General features: G+C 37.8%; 1 pseudogene across 1 annotated transcript in view; it reads left to right on the top strand.

Annotated features, from left to right (window-relative positions):
- Window positions 1–6,675: 6,675 nt before the first annotated feature.
- The window catches only part of LOC311615404 (olfactory receptor 5B21-like), a 51,364-nt pseudogene continuing 33,546 nt past the window's right edge, over window positions 6,676–24,493 (top strand). Inside the window, exon 1 of the transcript in view lies at window positions 6,676–6,711. The product of the transcript in view is annotated as an olfactory receptor 5B21-like (transcript). The remainder of the gene's footprint in view (window positions 6,712–24,493) is intronic.

Consider the following 24,493-nt stretch of genomic DNA (forward strand, 5'->3'; position numbering starts at 1 on the left):
AACAAAAGAGATCCAGAGACATTGAAGCATGCAATGCACTGAGGAATCTTAAAGGAAAGGGACGGAGAAAGAGATTTAACCAAAGAACTTATATGCATATTTTCATAGACCATAGACACAGACAATAGTGTGGTGAAGGGAGGAGCTGAATGGAGGAGGCAAAGGGGGAAAATGGGAGACATCTGTAACACTCTCAATAATAAAAATAAAATTTAAAAAAGAATTGATGAGATATTTTACATTAAAAAACAAGCAAAAACAACAACAACAATAAACAACCCATACATATCATTCTTGCACTGCTCTTCAAGGCACTGGAAACAACTGTTCTACTTTTTGTATCTTTACATTTGCATATTCTGGGCAATTCATATGCATGAAGTCATAAAATTTTAAAACTGGACTTTTAATGAGAAAAAAAGCAACATTTATCAAGAACCTAAATATCTGTTAAGCACTTTATACATTTTTACTGGAGGCCCTGTATATGAAATTCATGCATGGGGTGGGGGGTGTCCCTCAGCCCAGCCTGCACCCTCTCCAATCTGGGACCCCTCTATAGATGTCTGACTGCCCACTGGGATCGGGCCTAAATGGGCAGTCAAACATCCCTCTCACAATCCAGGATTGCTGGCTCCCAATCACTCACCTGCCTACCTACCTGCCTGATTGTCCTTAATTTCTTCTGCCCGCCAGCCTTATCAATGCCTAACTGCTCCCCTGCCAGCCAGAATGCCCCTAACTGCCCTCTCCTGCCAGTCTGGTCACTCCTAAATGCCCTCCCTTGCAGTTCTGGTCACCCCCAAATGTCCTCCCCTGCAGTCTTGGTCACCCTTAACTGACCCTCCCCTTCCAGTCTGGCTGCCCCCAACTGCCCTCTCCTGCAAGCCTGGTCTCCCTAACTGCTCTCCTCTGCCAGCCTGGTCTCTCCCAACTGCCCTCCCCTACTGGCCTGATCACCCACAACTGCCATCCCCTGCTAGCCATCTTGTGGCAGCCATCTTGTGTCCATATGGGGGAAGCCATCTTTGACCACATGGGGGCAGTCATCTTTGTGTGTTGTAGTGATCATCAATTTGCATATTACTCTTTCATTAGATAGGATTATTTAATCTATAAAATATTCAAGTTTGGTAATATTATTTCCATTTTAGATAAAGGGCTTAATGACAGAAATTTTGACCATTTGTCCAAGATCATAGAGTTAGACTGTGACATAACCTGGATACTTCAACAAGGTTTTTAACCAACCTTTTTCTGCTTTATGATAGTTAGGAACTTTTGAAAACATCCCTCCCATGTTTTTGTCTCAATGGTCCTTAGTGCCTTGCCCAGAGACCAAACACCAATATGATATTGCTGACACTCTGGGACTGAAAGAGCAGTGTAGGGTATAGTGGTTTGTATATTATAGACTCATGGAACTATAGAGACTCACTTTCTTTCAGCTTCCCGCCATCAGATATTGAGAACAACCAATGATCTGTGTACAATTGGACTCACAGAGCCATGGGAAATTAGACTCAAAAATGGAAAGAACCTCAGAGACCACCTAATCTAATAGTTTTATGTTATTGATAAAGAAACTAAGACCAAACAAGAGCAAAGAATTTATTCAAGTTTATATACTTCAAATATAGTGAAAGAGGATGACCTTTCATCTGTTGTTAGAAGAATTAATGTAGCAAAGGAAAAACTGCCATACCACAATAACTTCAAAAAATATTAAGGAGAAAGAAAGTGATGTGGAAAGATCACTGAATTAGGTCAGGAGATCTGTGTTCAAACTGTAGCTCTACCACTAATTCATGGTGAGATGTCACTTAAACTCTGATTTTTATTTGTTTTGCTAGCCATGTTTTATTTGTCCTTTTTCTTCAAACAGAACAACTAGAGATACAGTCAGCATTCAATAAAATAAAATGAATGGAACAAATTCTAAGAGACTGTCACACACTACATTTAATCTCATTTCATTCAGGAAAAAATACAGTAAAAATAAAACATGTCTTATAAACTACAATAATTATGCACTTTAATTACTTCCATGCACACAAGTCTAACATTACAATTTACCTTGACCCAGTAATTCTACTTCTGGGAATATATCCTAAAATATATAAATACCAATATAAATGATATATATATATCATTTATATTGGTATTGGTATATATATATTTATATATATATATATATATATATATATATATATATATATATATATATCAGAATGAATATATGCACCCCTATTTTCATAGCACTGTTATTTACAATAGCCAAGAAGCCAAGACCTAGAAACAACTCAAAGCCCAAGTGCCCATCAGCAAATAAAAAGAAGGACCTTTTACCCTTTGCAACAGCATGGATGGACCAAGAAAGTATTATGCTAAGTGAAATAAGGCAGTCAGAGAAACACAAATACCATATGATCTCACTCACATGTGGAATCTAGCGAACAAATAAACTGACAAAATAGAATCAGAAGCATGGATACTTGGAACAGAATGGCCTGTATCTGAGGGAAGGGGGATGAGGGTATAAAGAAGGTGAAGATATAACCTAAATAACATATGCACACCCCATGGGCATGAACAATAGTTTGGTTAAGATCAAGGGAGGAGCCAAAACCGGTTTGGCTCAGTGGATAGAGCTTCGGCCTAGGGACTGAAAGGTCCCAGGTTCGATTCCAGTCACGGGCACATACCTTGGTTGCGGGCACATCCCCAATGGGGGGGTGTGCAAGAGGCAGCTGGTTGATGTTTCTCTCTCATTGACGTTTCTAACTCTCTCTCCCTCTCAATTCCTCTCTATGTAAAATCAATAAAATATATTTTAAAAAAGATCAAGGGAGGGGAGGTGGGTGTAGGTGAAGGTGGAGAAAAAGGATACACTTGCAATTATGTCAATATTAAAAATGTTTAATAAAAAATAAAACACAATTGAGAATTCTAGGAGCTTTTCATAATAATTTCTAATAATCTCTTTGGATTTCTGTTTCTTTATCTAGAAATGGGTGGATTGGAGCATATGATATTTTGGAAGAGTGCATTTATTAAACACTCAAGAAATTCTATTGAATAAATAAGTGTGCCTCTATTTAAATTCTAAATGCTATGCTATTTTTGAAAGATTATCAGTGAACTATGTGACTAAAGATCTTAAAAGAGAAGTAACGATTTAAAAAAAAAAAGAACCAGTACTATAAATGTACATGCCTTTAGGGATAAATACATGAATTAATATTTTAAACATGAATGGTTACTTATTCAACAAATATTGGGTGTGCCTCATTATTCCCAATAAGTTAATATCCAAGACACATTACCCATGTTAATATTACACCAATTCTGGCTGCTATATTGATACTAGTTAATGCAGTGCCATGTGTGGTTGGGGTGTATCAAATAATTTTCTTAATAAAGTCTTAGTTTTTAAATCTTTATTTCCTTTGGGAAGAAGAATCAAATCAATCTTATTTTAATAAAAAATGTTTCACAGTATTCTACAGACTAATAGTCATTTATTCATTTAACTTAAATTTATTGAATGCCTACAATGTATGCAGACGTCAGAAATAGAGTTATTTTAAAATGTGAAATTTTAAAAATATATAAGTGCGTAAAACTAACATTAAAACATGTTTTTTAGTGATTTAAGATATGTGAAGAGCTAAGAGCTATTTGTTTAAAACTTCAAAGGTTAAAACTTTTACTGTCGAGAGACAGAACAGATGATGTGTGTGTAGGGGGGTGAGTGGGAGGGCACTGAGTGCAGCTCTGTAAGCAGGAGCTGAAAGAGGCAGCAGAAAATGATCATATTGACGCATTTCTCCTCCTTTTCACACCCTACATGATAGAACAATAATAGGGATCTGTTCCGTGTGTATTATATCACCCTTCAGAGTTTATAAAGTACTTTTGCATTCATTATCTTATTTGATCCTCATGCGAACCCTAAAAGAGAAGTTTAGCAGGAATTGTTTATTCTGTTTTAGAGATGAGAAAATATGGTGCTCAAAGAAGTTAAATGGTCTTTTCACTGAAAGACAAATATAAGTTAGTGCCAGGAGTAAGACCCCATGTCTTTTGTCTCTGAAAATAGTGTTCTTTCCATTATCTCTAGTCAGCCCAATATTTTCTCCTCCAATCTCCTCCTTTAGAGGTATAAGTTATTGAATGCTCCTCTGGGTAGCAGCAGGAGTTAACTCCAACAGTTTGGGTGGAGCAATAAGGAGTGAATTAGTAACACAAGTAAAAAACTCTCCTTTTATCTACTCTGGCCAAACTCTCTCTCTCTCTCTCTCTCTCTCTCTCTCTCTCTGTGTGTGTGTGTGTGTGTGTGTGTGTGTATAATTATTAAATATTATAGAGATTATACTTCAGCCAGTTTCTCTAACGTTCACTTTTATTGGTAAAAAAATAATAATAGTGTGTGCACACCATACTTCCATGTCTATTTGGTGTAATGGAGGAAAAAAGTAATAAATACATAAGTAGGAGTGGTCATGAAGAAATGAATAAAGTAGAATTCATTGAGCACCTAATATGTACTTAATGCTTTACTTAACCACAGCAGCTGAGCCCAACAGGCTATTCATTAAAAAAAAAAAACATACAATCCTATATCTGAGGAATATAAAACCTTAATATATTATTTTTATGGATGAGGAAACCCAGGCATAAAGAAGAGAAAGTAACCAACTAGTTGGGGGAAATAATCTAATTGGCTCAAGCTGGAAGAAAAATCAGAAAGTACAATAGTAGCATTTATCTATGTTTAGGTCAGACATAATTTTGGGACCCCAAGAATGGTTTTGCTTCAGTTTTCTATTGTCAGAAACTGTCTAGCCTTAGCAGCCATCAGCCAAAAACTCCTAAGCCCTAGTTGTGAGGTGTGAAAACCAGTTTTCTTAGAGCTCCAAATTCTTATTTCAGCTACCACTACTTGGGAGTTCCTGAGGTTCTTCAAATTTAACCTTCAAAAACTGAAATCTTTTTTTAAATTTCTTTATTGATTAAGGTATCACATATTTGTCCTCAACCTCCCATTCCAATCCCCCACCCCTCCACACTCATGCCCTCCATCCCCCTATTGTCATTGACTACTGGTTAGGCTCAATGTATGCACATAGGTCCTTTTGGTTGACCTCTCCCTTTTATCCCCACCCTCCCACTGAGGTCCAACAGTCTGGCTCCCTAACTCTGGGTCTGTTCTTGTTCATCAGTCTATGTTATTCACCATTTCCTTTAGATGAGTGAGATTATGTCTACTGGAAATAGAGACAAGCTATAATGGTTATGCTGAAAGGCAAATGAATCAGTCTGTAGTGAGTTTCTTTCTGGGCCAACAGTTCTTTTGAGACCCAATTTCAATGTCAAACAGTTCCTTATGTGTATATGTCTGCAATGATATTTCAGTTCTGGGTGGTGGACAAATGGTGGTAATGCAGGTCTGACCCTCTCTGGTTTGGTCCTGGGCAACCTGCAGTGACGCACAGCTGCTGACTGCTATTATGGCAAGGCACGTCAGCATCTTCCATCTCTGGACTGCTTCTCTTCTGTCTTCATGGTTGGAACAGTCCTATTAATTCCTCTCTGTTGCCGGAATCCACATGGTCTCAGAGTTGTTTCTGAAAATATACAAACTTATTCTCAACCAAAAGTTAATAAAGGAATATTTTCTATGCATTTGACTTGGGATCCTTTTTCATTTTTTGCCCAAATGATTTTCCTCTGGCTTGTTTTAACACCATGTGTGTTTTTCATGGGTTTCTTGAGGTTAGCATTACAATTAATTTTCTAAAGTACAAATATTCTAGATGTAATTTACTTACAGGATATTTTTCCATGTAAGGAAAAATATCCTGTAAGTAAATTACATCTAGAAAATTTGTACTAAAAACTGAAATCTACCGAAACCAATTTGGCTCAGTGGATAGAGCATCAGCCTGTGGACTGAAAAATCCCAGGTTCGATTCCGGTCAAGGGCATGTATCTTGGTTGTAGGCACATCCCCAGTAGGGGGTGTGCAGGAGGCAGCTGATGGATCTTTCTCTCTCATCGATGTTTCTAATTCTCTATCTCTCTTCCTTCCTCTCTGTAAAAAATCAATAAAATATATATTTTTAAAAAACTGAAATCTTCTAAACCTGCTCTTCCTCTTCCCTTGTTCCTTATCTAAGTGAATGACACCATCCTGTTTCTTAAGCCCCAAACCTGAGTCAGTCTTTAACATTTTCCTTCCCCTGAACTTCCTATCTATACTAATAATAGAGGGATATGCAAATTTTCCAGGAAGCTGTCATGTAATGACCAATCAGGATGGGGGTGGGGCTGCAGTGGAGAGCTCTTAGCATGCCTGCACCAGGATCCCAGGGTCCGAAGGGTACAGAGAGGAAGCAGATAGGCAGTTAGGGGGATCAGTCCAGGAGGGGAGAGCAGTTTGGGGCATCAGGCATGCAGGCAGTGAGCTGTTAGGAGCCAGTGTTTTCAGATTGTGAGAGCGATCCAGGATTGGAGAGAGTGCAGGCTGGGCTGAGGGAACACCCCCCAACCCATCCCATGCACGAATTTCGTACACTGGGCCTCTAGTCTATGCAAATAGACCAAATGGTAGAACAACCAAACAATAGGTTGCTATGATGTGTGCTGACCACCAGGGGACGTGTGCAGGACATGGTGGGCAACGGCCATGGTGGGATGGTGGACCAGGTGAGTAGGGGCGCCAGACCAAGGCAGGGCACTGGTCGCTATCATCAGGGTGAGCCTCTCGTGGTTACTGAAAATTCTTTGCCCCCACACACTGCAGTCCTGCTGGGCACTTACACCTGCTGCTGGCACTGGCCCTGATTGCACCCGCTGCTTGCACCCAGTGAGAGTGGGGCCAATGCCATCAGCATGTGAGAGTGGTGCAGGCAGGATTGGGGCTGCCAGCAGACAGGGGACCAGGGGCTGTGGTGAGAGGGCTGGGCAGGGGCATGGAGGATGGGCTGAGACCCACCCCTGTGACCACCACAGCCTTACAGCCCACAATTCTTTTCAAGGTGCACGAATTCATGCACTGGGCTCCTAGTATTCAATAATTACCAAATCCTGTCAGTCCCCCCTCCCAAATGCCTCTTAAATTAGTTTCTTCTACACTGTTATTGTCACTGTCCCAGATCATGGCACACTCTTTTTTTATTTCTTTCTGGATTAACGAAATGGTCTTTTATTTCTTCTGTCTGAATCCAACCTTAATCCTATTAGCTCTACCTTTCACATAACAGCCACAATGGTTTAAATGTAAATCCGATCAGATCATATTTTTCCTATCTTGCACACTGCTTAAAGCATTTTCATGTCTCTTTGTGTATAAGATAAATTCCAAACTCCTAAATTTGGCATGCAAAGCTCTCCATGTCCTGTCTCTCCAAGTCCTATTGATTTTTTAAAGTCCAAATTTAAATCCCATCTTCTTTTACAGATAGCTTTTCCTGACGTTTCAGATGGAAGTGAGATTCATACAGTTTTCCCATTGTACTTTGCACATTTATTGTAGCATTATGACACTTGGCTCCATAGAAAACTCTGTGCATTTTTTACAGAATTTCTATTTTGTTCATCTTATACTAAAATACTTTGGAAGGATGGTGACATATTTGGCTACTTTTTTATCTCCCACCCTAGGTCTAGCATAGGGCCTAGATATTGGTAAAGGCTCAAAAAAATTAGTGGTTAAAATTTACCCTCAACTAACCTTTTTCCTTAGAAAGTTCATCTTGTCTAACAGGCATTGCTATATTCTATCATGTAATGTAGGAAACCTCCTGAGGCATGAGCTTCTAGCTGAATTTCCTGGTTTTGAATATATTTCTTATCTCAATCCACAGTGGGAATCATCCTGAACCACTTCTTCACAGCTCTATACCAACCAGCTGTTCAACCTGCAACTCCTTATACTGTCTGGATTTCTGTTCTTCTCTGGTCACTGGTCCAGGCTCATGGAATATTTCTTTCTAGAATTAAGATCATCCTCTTTGTAGAAGTCAATATTAAAGACTTTCAGAATCAGAAGTTAGAGGTAGAATGTTCCATAGAGATCATCATGATGGGTTTTACATTTTTAAGCTTTATTTCTTTAAGTGAATTCCAATGCACAATGAAAATATATAAAACATTAGAAGCCCCGAACACGGATTCGTGCACTGGTGGAGGTCATGGCCTGTGGGGATTGGCCTGTTGTGGGAGCATGGCTCATCCTGATCAGCCAAGTAGCACTCCCACTGTGGGAGCGCACTGACCTAGTTAGTGGCAGAAGCAGATTTAGACTTCAGGTCTTCTAATTCATATCTCAGAATATCATCTGCTACCTCATTTTTCAGTCCCCTTTCATGTTAGATACTTAATACAGCTGGGAGGGTGGGACAAAATTGGCCTCATTGGATTGAGCTGAAAATACAGATTTAGTATGTATCTCCTTGACAAGTAGAAGTGTCCCATATCCTCTAAATAATCCCAGTAAGACTAGAGATAGCTACAACCACATCAGCTTTCATTATTTCTCTGCAGGAAGTGGTGGGTATCAAGGGTATAACAAAATAATTTAGTAATAAGCAATGCTTACAATAAAGATTGGCTATGTAATTTGTAGGCCCATGCAATATGTAAATGAGAAGTACCTTATTCAAAAGGCAGGAAAAAGTGCCATTAAGTATAGTTTTGTGTGTGTGTGTGTGTTTTTTTTTTTCCTTTCTATTGCAGTATTGCTCTCAACTTGGCATGGTGTTTTAAATTTTCTATTTAATGTCACACCCTCTCAGGCACAGGAATACTTTCAGAGCAAGTGCAGGCCCTCTCAAGTGCCCAGTGATGCCACCATGTGACACAATGTATGTGTAGTAGTCTACCAACTGCTGGACAGATGCATTGTATCCTGATCAGGAGTGAGTAACTTGAAACAGGCATATCCCTTTCCTGTGGGCCAGTTGTCGCAATCCATACTAAACAAGTGACTACTAAGGGTATTACAACTCTGCACTAAAATGCACTAGGTACCTGAATCAGAGTGGGAAATAAGCCCTTATGAACTACGACACAATTACTCTGGGTCAAGGATGCTGGCATCACCTCTAACCCTGGAATGTTGCAGGGCATGTGTACCACCAGACCCCAATCCTCCCTGTGTCCATGATCAGGCCTCTTAGAGCAAATGGTATAACAGTTACTGTGTGAAACAAAGAGGTAGAAGCTGTGTACAAAGGTATTAAGGTGCAGGAGAGTGGGCAGCCAAGAATCTGTCTTAGGGAGGAAGAAAGACATTGAAAAATTGAATTATATGCTAGCAAAGACTTCAAGTTCCCAGTGCATATTCAATTGTTCCATCACATTTTAGATTTCACTTACAAAGCAGGAATTCAAATTATTAAAAAGTTAAGACAGTGGTGTTAAAACCCAAGTTCAAGGCCCTTCTGAGCTCAGGGCCCTGTGCCACTGCACTGATCATATGACCACAAAACTAGTTCTGCTTAGAGAGAAGGATTTCTTTTATCTTTACCTGGCAATATAGTGTAGTGATTAAGAGTACAAGCTCTGAATCAGACTTCCAGACTTTGAGACCAACCTCTCTTATTTCCAAATTATTTGACCTTAGACAAGCTACTTAACTTTTCTATGTCTCAGTTTCTTTATCTGTAAAATAAGGATAATATGATTTAAATTAGGTAATATGGATAAATTCATTGGAATAGTGTCCAGACATAATACAATATATGCTCAATATCTTTCTTATCTTTTTTTTTTCTTTTAGAATTCTACATTTTTCAGATATCCAATAAAAGCATCAGGTTTTGTTTACTCTGAATCTGTTGCAGAACTGTGTTCTAAATGGTACTTATCCAGCTTATACAATGTATAACCGGACCTTAGTCTCCCTTGATCTCTCAGGCTTAAGGGGGACTCCACTATATCTGTACAAACTGACTGGGCCCAGACAGTTATCACTGGTAGAATTCAGAGTGTATATAACATATACAGATTTACACTAGGAAGTATAGAGAAGAGAATAGGGAGAGAAATGGAAGATGACAAAGGATATAGAAGAGATGGCCCTTTCTCTTAGGGAACATAAAATATGGGCCCCAGAGAAGAAAAAATTTAAGCACTTGAATAAAAATCAAATAGAAATTGGTTTTAATTTATGCTTTTATAGAAAATGATATAAAAAATGACTATTTCAAACTCAGTAAGTTACCCCTGACTTCCATTTTAATTTTAGAGATATGTTCCTACTTTTTAAAATAACCTCTATTCAAATTAACAAGGATGTTAATTTCTCTATAGTAAGAAGTGCCACCTTTTGCACACATGCTAGTTGACCTTGATAACAGAATTATCTAAAATTACTCTTTTTCTGATTATACAAGAATTGCATACTCATTATTACAAAATTGGAAAATATAGAGAAATGAAAGAAATATATTAATCAGCACCTAGAGACAACTGCTAAGGATTTGGTGTATGTTCTTTTAATCTTCTGCTTTTCAATACATGCATACGTATGTGTCTATATATAAGTGTGCTTTTGGTAAAACAATGAAATACTATTTTATATTATGTTATTTTCACTTAAAATAGAAAAATATGCACATGGATAAACATTCTTCCACTTGAGTTTATTAGTTGTATAATACCCCTGTGTATGGATGAACTCTCATGACTACATGAGTAATTGTTAACAAAAAACTTTAAAAAGATTGATGGGAAGGACATATATTTAACAATAGCTTCCATAATAGCTTCTATTAATGTTCTCAAAGCAAAAAAAAAGAAACGCAATTTGGGATGTGACTGCATTTTGTTAACTGTATAAATAGGAACATAGGCTAAATAAAATTACTAGGAAGAAGAATTATCTTCTATGATAAAATCTCATGTGAACTCAAGGATTTCATTTGAACAGGTAAAAAAGAGAAAAGGCTGATATTCTAAAATATTTTATCAGACATTTTATCTCAGATTATGGAGTTGAATTTCCATATTATTTCTGTGTAGAGCATTAAAACCGCCAACCCAGTGAGTGTTCATTCCAAGGATGGAGATGTGGGGAAAAGGCAAATGCCTAGGTTTTACTAATTAGGCTGAAAGTAGTCAGGTGGATACCCAGGGCAAGAGGACTTATGCTTGCCCTGGAGCTGAGAGCCTTCTGAAGATGGTATTGATGATAGATGTTAATGGATGCAGTGTAGAGGGAATTAAAGGTTTCCAAGTTAGAGAGAAGAAGGAAAAAACATATCAGCATGATTAAAGGAGTATCACAGTGGCAGAAGTTGCAGATAGAAGGTAGAACACTGGAGTTGATGAACTATGTGATGTTTGGAAAACAAGTTGTCAAGACCCTAGCCATAGATACAGTGAATGGAGAAATATAAGCAGGACAGAGAGATAAATGGGGACTGACCCCAATGCAGATGATCAGCTAGTTTTCCTACTATAGTGATAGCATATAGGAAAATGAGTAGCCTAAAGAGAGTGATTAAAATAAAGGCAAGTCTGAGGAGAATCAATTATCCCTATGAGAAGGAACTTTTCCATCACACTTGAGTTTCCAGAGTTCCAACAATGCATCTAGGACAGACCACCTAAGACACAAATTCTGATATTCTGGATCAGTCCTCTAATTTTAGTTCTTAATACTCCAAGTTGTTACAAAATCAGGATAGGCAATTTGCAGTTATCCCAAGAGGTAAAACCAATTCACATCATTTAAAATTCATTTAAAGCCATGTTTAATTAACATAATATTTAATTCTACTTTAATTAATTTTAAGAATCCACATATTGCTTTGGGGAATTAGTAAAATTAGACAAATTTAGTTTGTCATAACATTGAACATGTTGAGAATTATTAGTTTAAACCATCTGGATACTTGATAATTGCCAGCATTGAAAAACCTTTGCCTACCCATCCCCATTCACTCACCGCCAATAGCTATTCTCTTGAGATCCAGGAGTTCTTTTGTTTATCCAACAATATTCACTTGTATTTAACTTGAGCCTCTGACCAAGCTAAAGTCAATACATCCTCAGTTTTCTCATATACAATCTGTAGGAAATAACAATTTCTTTCTCTCTGTATTATTGTGGGAACTCAAAAAGATAAAGTACACAAAATATATTTATCAAAAAGTTGCCCTTACTAGTAAAGGCATGATATACATAAAGGCATGCCAGGCAGTAGGTATTCATTTACATAGTGAATGAATAAGCTATAACAATAATGACCACTAACAGAAGAAAATTTTAGAGAGCTTTGCAACTCAGTTCTATGAAAAAAGACACCTGGTGGGTAATGGAATTAAAAATCTTCTTTTCAAATTTATTTATTTATTTATTTGTTTGTTTGTTTGTTTTCAATTACAGTTTACAATCAATATCATTTTGTATGAGTTTTAGGTGTACATTATAGTAGCTAGACAATCAAACGTCTTCTTAACTGAAAAAATATGATCTTCAATTCCTTACAAGACACAAATACCACCTATAATGTCTAACAACATCCATTGAGCCTATGACTTGGTGTTCTGGTCTCAGCTTCCATGAATACAATCAAGGCATCTTCCAAACCCTGAGATAGACATCCTAAACGGGGAAAAGAAACCATCCATACCCTTTCCCAAAAATCAAACCCAAGACCCCTCAGTGAATGGGCCAATGCTCTACCATTGAGCTACAATGACGAGGGAAGTTTTCCTATCCTCTTAATCAATTTCCTTGTCTATGTCCTGATTCCCTTGCCACTTCTCTTTTTCATGAGTTCCTTCTGTGTCTAGGTCCTTGTTACTTCTTTTAAGAATCAGTTTATTGAAAAATTAAAAGTAGAATTGCCTCATGACCCAACCATTCCACTTCTGGATATATATCTGAAGAAAGACAAAACACTAATTTGAAATAATATATGCACCCCTATGTTCATTGCAGTATTATTTACAATAGCTGAGATATGAAAGTAACCCAAATGCCCAAGTGCCCATCAATGTATGAATGTATAAAAAAGTTGTGTTACATATATACAATAAAATATTACTTGGCCATTAAAAAGAATTATATCTTGCTAGGCCAGTGTAGCTCAGTACATCGACCTATGAACCAGGAGGTCAGGATTCAATTCCTGGTCAGGATACAGGCTCAATTCCTAGTAGGGGGCATGTGGGGTGTAACCAATTAATGATTCTCATAATTGATGTTTCTATTTCTCCCTCCTCCTTTCCTTTCTCTGAAATTAATAAAAACATATTTTAAAATCCCTGTTACTGTTTTAATAAGATCATGCTAATATTGTAGTATAGATAAATTTAATGAACAAAGTATGTCATTTTATTCATTTAAATCTGCTTTTATGACCCAACAAATGTTATATCTTCTTTCATGACATCTAAAGATGTGTTTATATATGAACACTTGCATTTTATAATTTTTATTTTATGTCACCCATTTTATTGATTTCTACTATTTTTAAAGGATAAAATCTATATTTCCTAGGCAAATAAACTATAAATTGGAATTAATCTTGAATGATACTATAAATCTTAATACAGAATACTCAAGAACACTTTTTCTGCTATAGAAAAGATTATTTTGCAATATTTTTGTCTATCTTACAGTGTATTTATTTTAATGGTCTTCTTAGGTCTAAACTGTATAGTTGTGTGTTGGGTTTATTTTTTCATAAAATAATTTGGGCCTGGTGCTTTCAGAGGAGAATAGTTCATTGACAATTTTCTCCATTTCTTAATATGGTTATTGATTTGGTTGTGCATTCTATATATGTTCTCTGGAGTCAGTTTTGGTAAGTTATAGTTATAAAAAATAAAATATAATATGCCAGTTTTTTTATGGAGCACAATAAGATTTTGACGAATGCAATCAGGGTTAGCCCCATAAGCTCCCATCATAATTCCAGACTTATTTTAGCTCTCCTAGCAGAGGGATCTAACTACCCACCCTACCTGTAAGCTCTGCTTTACTTTTTCCTGAACTGTTGCTATTGGAGCTAAAATCCTAGCAGCAATTTCAGTTCTTTCATTCTAGACTTGTTTTGCTCTCCATTCTCATCCATTGTAAATCAGACTTAAGGCCTGGTGTTCCAAGTTCCGATATTGACTCTCTATCAGTACTTTCACCTTTCCTGGGGATATATCAGTACCTGGAACTAGACTGGCATTTTCTGTTCTCTGCTGGATTCATTTGCCTAGACATAGCTGGAGCTCCATGTACACAACCACACACACAATGCTAACTGATTTTGTTATCTCAAGACACTCCCTCTTCACAATGGTTTCAGCCTGTTTCCTAGATCTCCTCTCTGACACCTGCTTCATTTGCTTCCAGGGAACAATTATTTGGAGCCTACTCCATATCCTTCAATAGTTAAGTGGTTCCCCCTGGAGTGATGAAACATGCCAGTCACCATCTCCTTTCTCTCCCCAAGGAACCCTTTCTGGCTCTCACGATTTTTAATTCAATTCTGATAATGAATTATTATTTTATACCAGTTTAAGTCAAAGTCATGCCTGATGGCTGTTTGCAAGTAAAATGGGGAATTTTTCCATCCACAAAATTTTCTATTTTCTGTTCCCCAATTTGATGTGAATTTATGGTTTCAAGGGTTTGTGCTAGACAGGTGTTTCTTGGGGTTTACATGCATAAGTTTTCCTTTCAACAGAAGGTGCCTTACAGCAACTAGCAAAAGAGAAGGGCAATTTGAGAAAATGCTGCTAAAGCGCAGAGGCTAAAGCAGATTGATTTCAGTTTCCAAGCTGCCCTCTGTAGCTGACCACCAATATATCTGTCTGTCCAAAGATGCTGGAAGGGATTTAGCATTTTGCTTGGCCTTTTGTGGCAAGGATTCTGAGATTATTGCCAAAATAGAAGACACATACCCAGGGGAATGACTACAAATTACTTTAGCAAAAGAATGTCTACAGTTTTCTGTTAGAGACACCATCACTTTCAAGACAAAATAGTTCTAAACAGAAAATTTGCAAATATTTTAAGCAGTTTTGTTGACATGTTACCAATTTTTTCCCGGTGGCTTCAGGCTATAACAGGGGAAGATTTGAGATCATTGGGATGGAAGAGATATTTTTGGCTACCAGGGTTGTTTATATAGGTTACTAGAGGCCCAATGCATGAAGATTCATGCAAGAATGGCCTTTCTTTCCCCTGGCTGCAGGCACCACCTTTGCTACAGCTGAAGCCACTTTTTCACTCTGCCAGGAGCCACCTTCCCGCCTTCCCACCTTCCCATGCTGCCCAGAGCAGCTGAGGTGGTGCAAAACACCTGCATCATCACCATGGCAATGCAAGTGCCCACCCAACCCCCCACCACTCAGCGCCTGTGTATGCAAATTAACCCGCCATCTTTGTTGGGTTAATTTGCATACTCACTCCTGATTAGCTGGCGGGCATTGTGAAGGTATGGCCAATTTGCATCTTACTCTTTTATTAGTGTAGATAGGGGTTGGAAAGGCTGCCTGGTGAAATGGTGGGTTCTACCTTATTTGAAGTGTAGTGAGGGGTGGTCAGACAGTTATTAGATTGGCATATATTGGAGTTGTGTGAAGAGGATTTCTGCTTCAGTTAACCATTTACTGATTGGTTTCTGGAGTCTTTTAAAAGCCCACAACCCTTAATCGTCTATTATACAAATTCAAAAAGACTAGATCGATTTACACTTATAAAACTGGGGAAAATTCCGATAAATGGTAGAAGTGGAAGTACTGGGGTAAAATTCAATCCAGGGTCTTGTCTGCTGATCTGCTGAATCAGAACAAACTGGATGGGTATTGTTAAGATTCCTGAGCCTTACTCCTTCATACTCTACCTCCTGTAACCAAGGCACACTGCGGCTCTTGAGCCACATGTGGCTCTTTGGCCCCTTGAGTGTGGCTCTTCCACAAAATACCACGGCCTGGGTGAGTCTATTTTGAATAAGTGGCATTAGAAGAAGTTTAAGTTTAAAAAATTTGGCTCTCATAAGAAATTTTAATCGTTATACTGTTGATATTTGGCTCTGTTGACTAATGAGTTTGCCAACCACTGACTTAGAAGATCCACTTTGGAATCTATGTATTCACTACAAGTTGGGTTTTAGAAATTGGCTGAATACCAGGGACACAGCAGGAGGGCCACAGGTGCTCACTGGCTGTCCCAGAGATGGTCGCAAGTGAAGTATGGCCATGGCCGGGAAGCTGTGGCCTGAAGAAAAATGATGTGGGGGTGGGATATATTGGGTGAGCAAACGTTTTTGCCTCCAATAGAGCTGCATGTATCCATGGAATAAAAATGGTTGTGAAGTCTGGAGAGTATTTTTAAGGGTCTGGTACTCCAAATATGCATGCAGCAGCCCAAAGCCTATACTTGCAGGTGAGTGAGCTTGGTGAAACTTTCCCTTAGGATGAGCTCATAAACTCACCTCTATCAGAATTATAGAAGTTCTGATTCACCCTGGACATTTTGGGCTCAGTTCTTGCTTCCACATCTCTGGCACAAAGGGGTGTGGCTACTCTAATTCCTAATGCAGAATAGTCCTAATTGGGAATTGCCAGACCTGTATTTTGGCCCACCTGCAGCTTTTTAAACTTTGGATCCTCAGAGTAAAAGGTGCTTAACCTAGCAAGCATTTGGATATGTGAGCTTGGAGCTAAGATCTCTGTGTCACTGTGGTGAAGTTGAGTAATTACTTTATCAAATTATTTTATTTATAGAGGGGGGACCATGTTGCTGCTGGATTTCATTGTGTCCTCTTGTCCTTCTGGTCAGAATTCCACCTGGGTTTTTCTTCCTTGCCTTCCTGTGGCTTTGTCTCATGTGGCACATCTCTTGTATATATCTTTCAACAGCATGAGTCAGTAGGGAGAGAGTTAATCTCACCGACTGTGATCTTTAAATATTGTTTTGTTTCCTGTAGGGCCTGGTGATCTTACCATCTGCTGTTAATCAAAAGTTTCATTAATTGTCTTACTTAGCCATTATGCAAAGCACTCACTCTCCCTTCCCCAGACACATCACTGTCCCTAACCTAGGGCTTCTCACGAAGCCGGTGCTCAGTTGTTAAATAATTTCATGGCTTCAGTGCTTCAGTGACCCCTTGTAAAGGCAACATCTTCCTTTCTCAGAAAAACAAACTGCAATTTAGGTACACTATCACTAGGTGGAACTAGTCTGTTAAAACAACTTGGGGCCAGGTCCTAAAATTTAAGCTCTGGGTATGTTGCTGATAAATATTCAGACTTTTTCTGGAATCATAAATAAATTTGCTTATTAAAGTTGAACTCCAATTTAGACAGAAAAGTAAATATTTCTTTTAAATGCAATAGATGCCCCCAGATAGAGCCTGTTACTATTACTGACCTCTTCCTTTCCCTTCATCAGCCCAACTGGATTTTAACTTAGTTAAAAGTATCTTCTGATAGTTACTTTTCAGTCAGACTTGGAGTTGCTTTGACGTCAAAGCCCTCCCGCCTCCAGATGCTTATCCCTCAATGGCTAGCAAAGACTAACCTGTTAATCTTAGTCACTGGCTGTCTATTCACATTGCCTCCATTATTTGAGCTAATTATGGGGAAAAAACGCTTTGCCCACTAACAAAAATAAATAAACTTCACAGAGGTGTTATGGGGCTGAAAGTGTGCAAGGTACCCCCTCCCTTAAGTCTCCTTCCCTCAAAACAGAAAATATATTTTCTTTCTTGACACTTTACAGATTCCCTCCTCCCATCAGCTCTCTGAACCCACTGGAGGCTGCTGGCTTAATTTCCACAATAGCTGCATTTAATTAGTATCCCAGGGTAACTGGCTTTCCTTAGCAACAGAGGTAGCAATGGCTTCAGCTAAAAAATTACCTAAGCTATAGTTTTCTTCCACTGATAAAAACATATTCAACAATGCTCAAACACATGTTTTAAACAGAAAATTAATCTGATGTCCACTCATCTACAAATATTTATTAAGCGTTTTCTGTGTGCAAATCACAAAACTGGTACCTGGATTGAATAAACTATGATTCTTTCTCTGTGGGAACTCAAAAATGAATTGGAAAGAGAATATATGAACTAAAATAAGTCTAATACAAAATATTTTAAATGTGTAATTTGGTTTGAATACCTTAGTGTCCAAGAAAGGTGAAGGTTTTGGCAGCTAAGAGAAGTGGGTCTTGAACTTGAAAGCCCAACTATGGAGATTAACAGATTTTAACTCAAATGCTAACTTTGCCACTATCTGTGTTATCTCAGGCATGTTACTTACAGTTTCTGAGCTTCAGTTAACTTTCCTGTAAATTGAGAAAAGTAAAGCTCACTCCAAAAGGCTTATATAAGGGTTAAAAATTTCATAGATAGAGCACCTATTATATGTATTGTCTGGTGAGTAGTCCCTTATTTCATCATTGGTAATGCAATCTCAAAGGCTCTTTGGTTTTAGCTAGGTGAAAAGGAAGGGGGTAGAATTTCCATTTCTAGGAAGTGCATTAAAATACCTAGGGCAACTGAAACAGGTTGAGAAAGAAAGGCAAAGGAAATTAACTAGTTTACAATAAGAAGCTCAGAGTAGGGGGAGATTGAATTGGAAAGATAGCTGAGATTTTGTCACAAAGACTCTAGGTTAAAATATCAGAGCTGAATGAGACCTTTAGAAATAATCTGATGGTCCAAGTTCTTCATTTGACTGATGACATGGCTTAGCTTTCATTAGTCATAAGTTTTTTTCATGATGAAGTAGAGTTTTATTTTCAAATTAAATAAAATAGTTAATTGTTCTAAACTTCTAAAATGTCCCTTTTCAGCAGAGCATTTGTATACACCTAGCTACTGCTATGAGGTAAACTATGCTCAAAGACGCTAACTAATAGAGAGACTTCTTGACCAGATTCAGGCCATGAGCTTACTGGAGAAAAGCTGGTAAAGAATAGGTAATAACAGTTTGCTGCTCCTTCAGTTTCCCAGGAAATCCAAGGTTTAGATGCTACCCAAGTTCACCTTCACTGTCTATTTAAATCAAAAGAACATCTGACTGTTCATAATTATCATTGCTATCACTGTAAATAATAATAATAACATTTATACTTGTATTTATATAGCACTTCTTGACTTTTAAAGGGACACTCAAGTCTATTTCTTCTCACATCAGACCTAGGGATAGTTAAGCCATCTCTCCCCTAATCCCACCCCAAGCACACATACCATCTCAATTCTACAGATGAAGAAACTGAGGCCCAGCAATTTGAAATTACTTTCCCCAGAATGCATAGAAAGTTAATTATTAGAGTTAATTTATCAGGGTTTACGTAGGAGAAAGTGACAAGGTATAATCTATGGAACATTCAAATTTCTGTCTTTGGGAAGACTTGTTCCTCATTGTGCTTCCCTGGATGTCTCATACATTCTTATCAGCAACCTTCTTACTCTTACAGAATAAAAAGCCTGGGACCAGACATGATGCTTGGGCTCTTTCCTCATATCTAACCATTCCACAGCATATAACAAATACTTGACAAATTTCCAATGAGAAAAAAAAAATGCCTTCCATCTGTGACTTGATGTGGCCAATCATAGGTTCATTTCAAAGGGTGCATCACAAAACAGTCATGATGTTCAACCCCTCTCCACAAATAGAGCTGGTGTTTTGCCCCCCACATAATCAAGAGGATCATTATAGGATCACATATTTTTTTTACAAAACAAAGACAAGTATCATTATTAAAATTTAATACATTTACAGAAGGAACCCCACTGATACATATTGTATATTTTGCTTTTTTGTTCGTTTCATATGGAGCATACTAACACTAGATCATTATATTTATATGCCCCTTCCCCCATTTATAGGAATATGGCACATCAATCAGTTGCCTCCTTTAGGCACCCTGATCAGGGATCAAACCTGCAACCTAGATATGTGCCCTTACCATAATCAATCCTGTGATCTTTAAGTGCATGGGACAATGATCCAATCAACTGAACCACATCAACAAGGGCCTCCTTTAATTCTTAATCCTGATGAAATAAGAACTATTGTGCCTATTTTACAGAAAAAGAAACTGAGGTTCAAAGATGTTTAGCTATTTAATGCACATTTATAGCAAAGAGCTACTAAGAGATCAACCTGGGACTTTAATCCAGGTCATATAACTCCAGAGCCAGTGATTTTCTTAATATACTCCAGCAGAAAGTACAGGATCTTATTTCAAAAGTAAAGTTAATTTTTAGGAAATAATTAGGTAAGAAAATATTCATAAATTAGAGAACATATTAATTTCAGATCCAAATTATCTGGCCAATTTAAAAATAAAAGCCTTAATCAGCCACAAAAATTTCCACTTAAACTTGCTATCTGAAGTGATTAATAAGAATGACATTTCCCCACCTACTTCAAGTGATAAACATGGGAACTTTCCCAATAATTTGGATACAAAACACCAATCTTACGAGAAAGCCTAAATATCAAGAGGCTGTATAGTATGACACAGATGTAAACAGAATCTTAAATTTCAATTTTTATTTAACTGACTTTTCTTTTAAAGCAGAGTAGAAAGCCAAAACACCTTCGAATCCACTGAGCCCCTTGCATTTTATTTAAGAGGTTTCATTTTTCAAGCTAAAGCCCAGAAGACAAAACAAGCTCATTTAACTTGCGCCCCAGAATTGTAATTGCTTGGCTTTAGCCAATGTCTAAGTGTCTGTATTAATGGTTTCCCACTGACAAGAAAGTGTTAATTCATCAATCCATACAACTTTATTTTGTACTTTAAAGCTACTTCTCATTTTCCTGTTGGTTAGGTGCCTATGAAACAGAAGATGCCCAGTAAAATTTAATTTTCAAATAAACACCAAATAGTTTTTAGATAGGTATGTCCCATGCAATAATTAGAACAAATGCATACTAAAAAAATCATTGCTTATCTGAAATTGAAATTGAACAGGATATCCTGTGTTTTTATTGTTAAATCTGGCAACTCTTCTTTTGATTTATTATAATTATCCCAAGGATTTCATCTCTATTATAATTTTAAATGTATTATTTATATGTGTTTGTGGTGTGGGGTGTGTGTGTGTGTGTGTGTGTGTGTGAATGCCTCCCAAAATGAAGTTTCTGAAGCATATTTGCCATATTGAGACAACTATCAATCTTTGTTTAACAATGTTTTATATATATATATATATATATATATATATATATATATATATATATTCTGTATCTCTATCTGTCATCTATCTATCTATCTATCTATCTATCTATCTATCTATCTATCTATCTAAAATTGAGTGTAAGCATAGCCAGGAAAATTTAAAAGAGAAAAGTGGCAGGAGGTAGAGGGAGTGTTGAAACTCCCCTTACCATATATTAAAATATGCCCAGCCCTGGCTGGTGTTGCTCAGTGGATAGAGCATTGGCCCACAGACTGAAGGGTCCTGGGTTTGATATAGGTCCAGGGCACACACCTCAGTTGCAGGCTAAATCCATGGTCCTGGTCAGGATGTAATATCCAGCTGATATGGCTGAGTGGTTGACTGTTGACCTATCAACCAAAGAGGTCATAATTTGATTCCTGTTCAGGGCACCTGCCCAGGTTGTGGGCTCAATTTCCAGTGGGGGTGTGTGCAGGAGGCAGCTGATCAATGATTCTCTCTCATCATTAATGTCTCTATCACTCCTTTCCTCCTCTTCTCTGAAATCAATAAAAATATATATATTTAAAAGATATTGTAAATGTATACTGATTGAAATTGTTTGACTCTGGTACATGAGTAAATACATGACTGCCATAGAATAGAGATTGCCTAACTTCTTATCTTATGTATGGGAAGTATGAAGAAGTCAAGTGAAAGAGGCAATAATAAAAGTACTAAGAGAAAAATGGAAAAAATTATGGGCAATAATATTGATGTATAAAATATCTGTCTAAATAAGATGCAAAGCCCATAAAACAAAAATAAGAAGTTTGAGAAAAAATAACAAAATACAAAATTTTAAAATTTTATTTTTCTTTCTTTAAAGAACTTCATTATTAAACTATTGTGTTTATTTTTTTCAATTACAGTTGACATACAATATTATTTTCAGGTGTACAACCAAAGTTTTAAATATTTTGCATAAAAATATAATAAACACAGTTAAATAACAATTTAGAAAAACATCTTCAATAGATTTGACCCACAGTGGACTATTATTTATATGCAAAGATCTGTTACAAATCAATAGGTAGACGACCAAAAGTATAAATAGGAAAATGAATAAAGGCCATAAATACTTCACTGTAAACAACTACACAAGACCAATAAACACAAACAAAAAATGTTTAACCTCACTAATAAAGCAATATAAGTAAAATCAATAGTGAAATAACATTTCAAACCATTATCAGGTAGGAAAAGATCAAAAGTTAAACAATGCCTAATGTTGTTGAAGATAGAGAGGTAGGCATGTAGGTAGGATTATAAATTGTTACAACTTTTTGGAGGTCATAATAGCAATATACCTATGTATACAAAAAATGCATTTATTGTTGATTCAACAAGTCCCAAATTAGAAATTATTTTTATAAAAACGTTTGCACAAGAATACAAAGGTATACATATACAAGGATACTCATTGCAATATTGTTTGTACCAATGATAAATTAGGATGAAGCTAAATTTCCATTATTAGAGAATGGAATAAATAAACTAGTATATATTCATATAATGAGATAATAATTAGATTATAGAGATGGAGAAAAAATGGCACCTGAATAGGCAGACGTTGTGTCAAACCTTATCTCAGAGCAGATAGAATGAGCATCAAAATCGAATAGCATCCACCTGGAATTGGCTAAGTTGACACAGCTGGTGGTACAATTCACAGCCAAGAAGGGCAGAGATTGTCTGGAGAATGGTAGGATCAGGGATCTAGGCTGGGGAGAGCCTTGAGACCAGTGGGCAAAGAGGGTCATAAGGAAGCTGCATGGCACCAAGTCTGCATCCCTTGTGCACAGGCATAATTCCCAACTGTGGAAAGGAAGTCCACAGGGTTGTAGGCAGCAGGGAATTCTAGGTCTAAGTCCATAGCTACAGAGGTTGAACCCAGGACGGCTTGAAGAACTGCCTGAGCTGCATAGTGACAGGAAGAGAGAAACTAGCAGTCATGCAGCTGTTTTGCGTCTGATCTTTGCTTTTATTGGTTAATACCAGCTTTCAAATACAAACACTCACTGTGGCTGAGGTGGAGGTGGAGGTGCAGATTTGTGGAATCTGGGGAGAGGCTGTAGACTAGAGGAGAGTGGATTGGGGAGAGGCGACCACGAATCCAGCACTGGGACTTTCCTGATCCTCTGGACATAAGCAGCCATTTTTCTCCTTAAGAGCCAACCCCCCACTCCCTTCCCAGCAGCCTCAAGGTATCTAGTAAGCTACACCCAGACTATACCCTGAGAAGTACAAAGGACACAAAAAATCTGAATGGCCCCAAAGTGTCCTCAGGGATTGGGTTGAAGAAAGGCTGTTCAGTTCCAGAAAGCAATACAGAACTGTCCCTACCTATAGTCCTGTCAGAAACAGCTGCTTGAGTGATTAAGATTGACAGCAGGCAGACAGGCTCAGTGGGCAGATTGGTCCCACCTGCTTGCAGTCAAGGCTGGGAGATAGATACAGAGGAGTGGTCGATCACTACATTATAGTGACTAGCTGACAGGAAACTGAGAAATAGCAGACAGTACTGAAGAGTATGATCTTAAACCAGCACCCATGTGGCATTAAAACTCAGCTGAAATGAAAGACACTTAACTTTTTTTATTTTATTTTATTTTATTACTTTTTATCTTTTATTAAAAACAACTAAGGGCTTGGTGCACAAATATTCATGCATGAGGGGTGGATCCCTCAGCATGACCTACACACCTCCTCCAATCTGGGATGCCTCAGAGGAGCCCTCTCCAATCCAGGAGTTTCTGTCTATCTTTGCAATCATATGAGCAAATTGTCTGAGACCCCAACCCAGTTTGGTTTGTTGCTCAGAATAATAGAGGCTTCCCCCCACCCCTTTGCTTCATTGGTGGAGATTTCCTGGAAGTTTTAGGATATATTCTCTTAAATTTTTCCTAGACATTCTGATTTTACTTATGTCTTTCACCTTTGCTTTTCCTCCATCCCCCACCGCAACAATAACTTGCTCCAGGCTCACTTTGTTCTAGTGTCTAGGAAATCTGTGTGCAACCAGAACTATGATTTCCAACATTTGTGGTGGTTCCTGTGCTCTGTGCTTCCACTTCCTGTACTGGGACTGCCAGCAGAAATACTATTCCCAGAATTCCTGGTGCTCCCCATGCTTTTGGTTTTCTCTTCCTGCTCTGTCTCCATCCTATGGCCTCACATTCTGCCAATTCCTCCAAGCCACCAGCTCTCCCTCTCTGCTCTCAGTCTGTTGGGTTGAGGAGCCAAGTTCACCAAGCCACTCTGCTGACTCTCCTACTCTGCTCTCTACCC

Source organism: Pipistrellus hanaki (genome assembly GCF_964339955.1).
Source record: "Pipistrellus hanaki genome assembly, chromosome: X".
In the NCBI taxonomy this organism is placed as follows: Eukaryota; Metazoa; Chordata; class Mammalia; order Chiroptera; family Vespertilionidae; genus Pipistrellus; species Pipistrellus hanaki.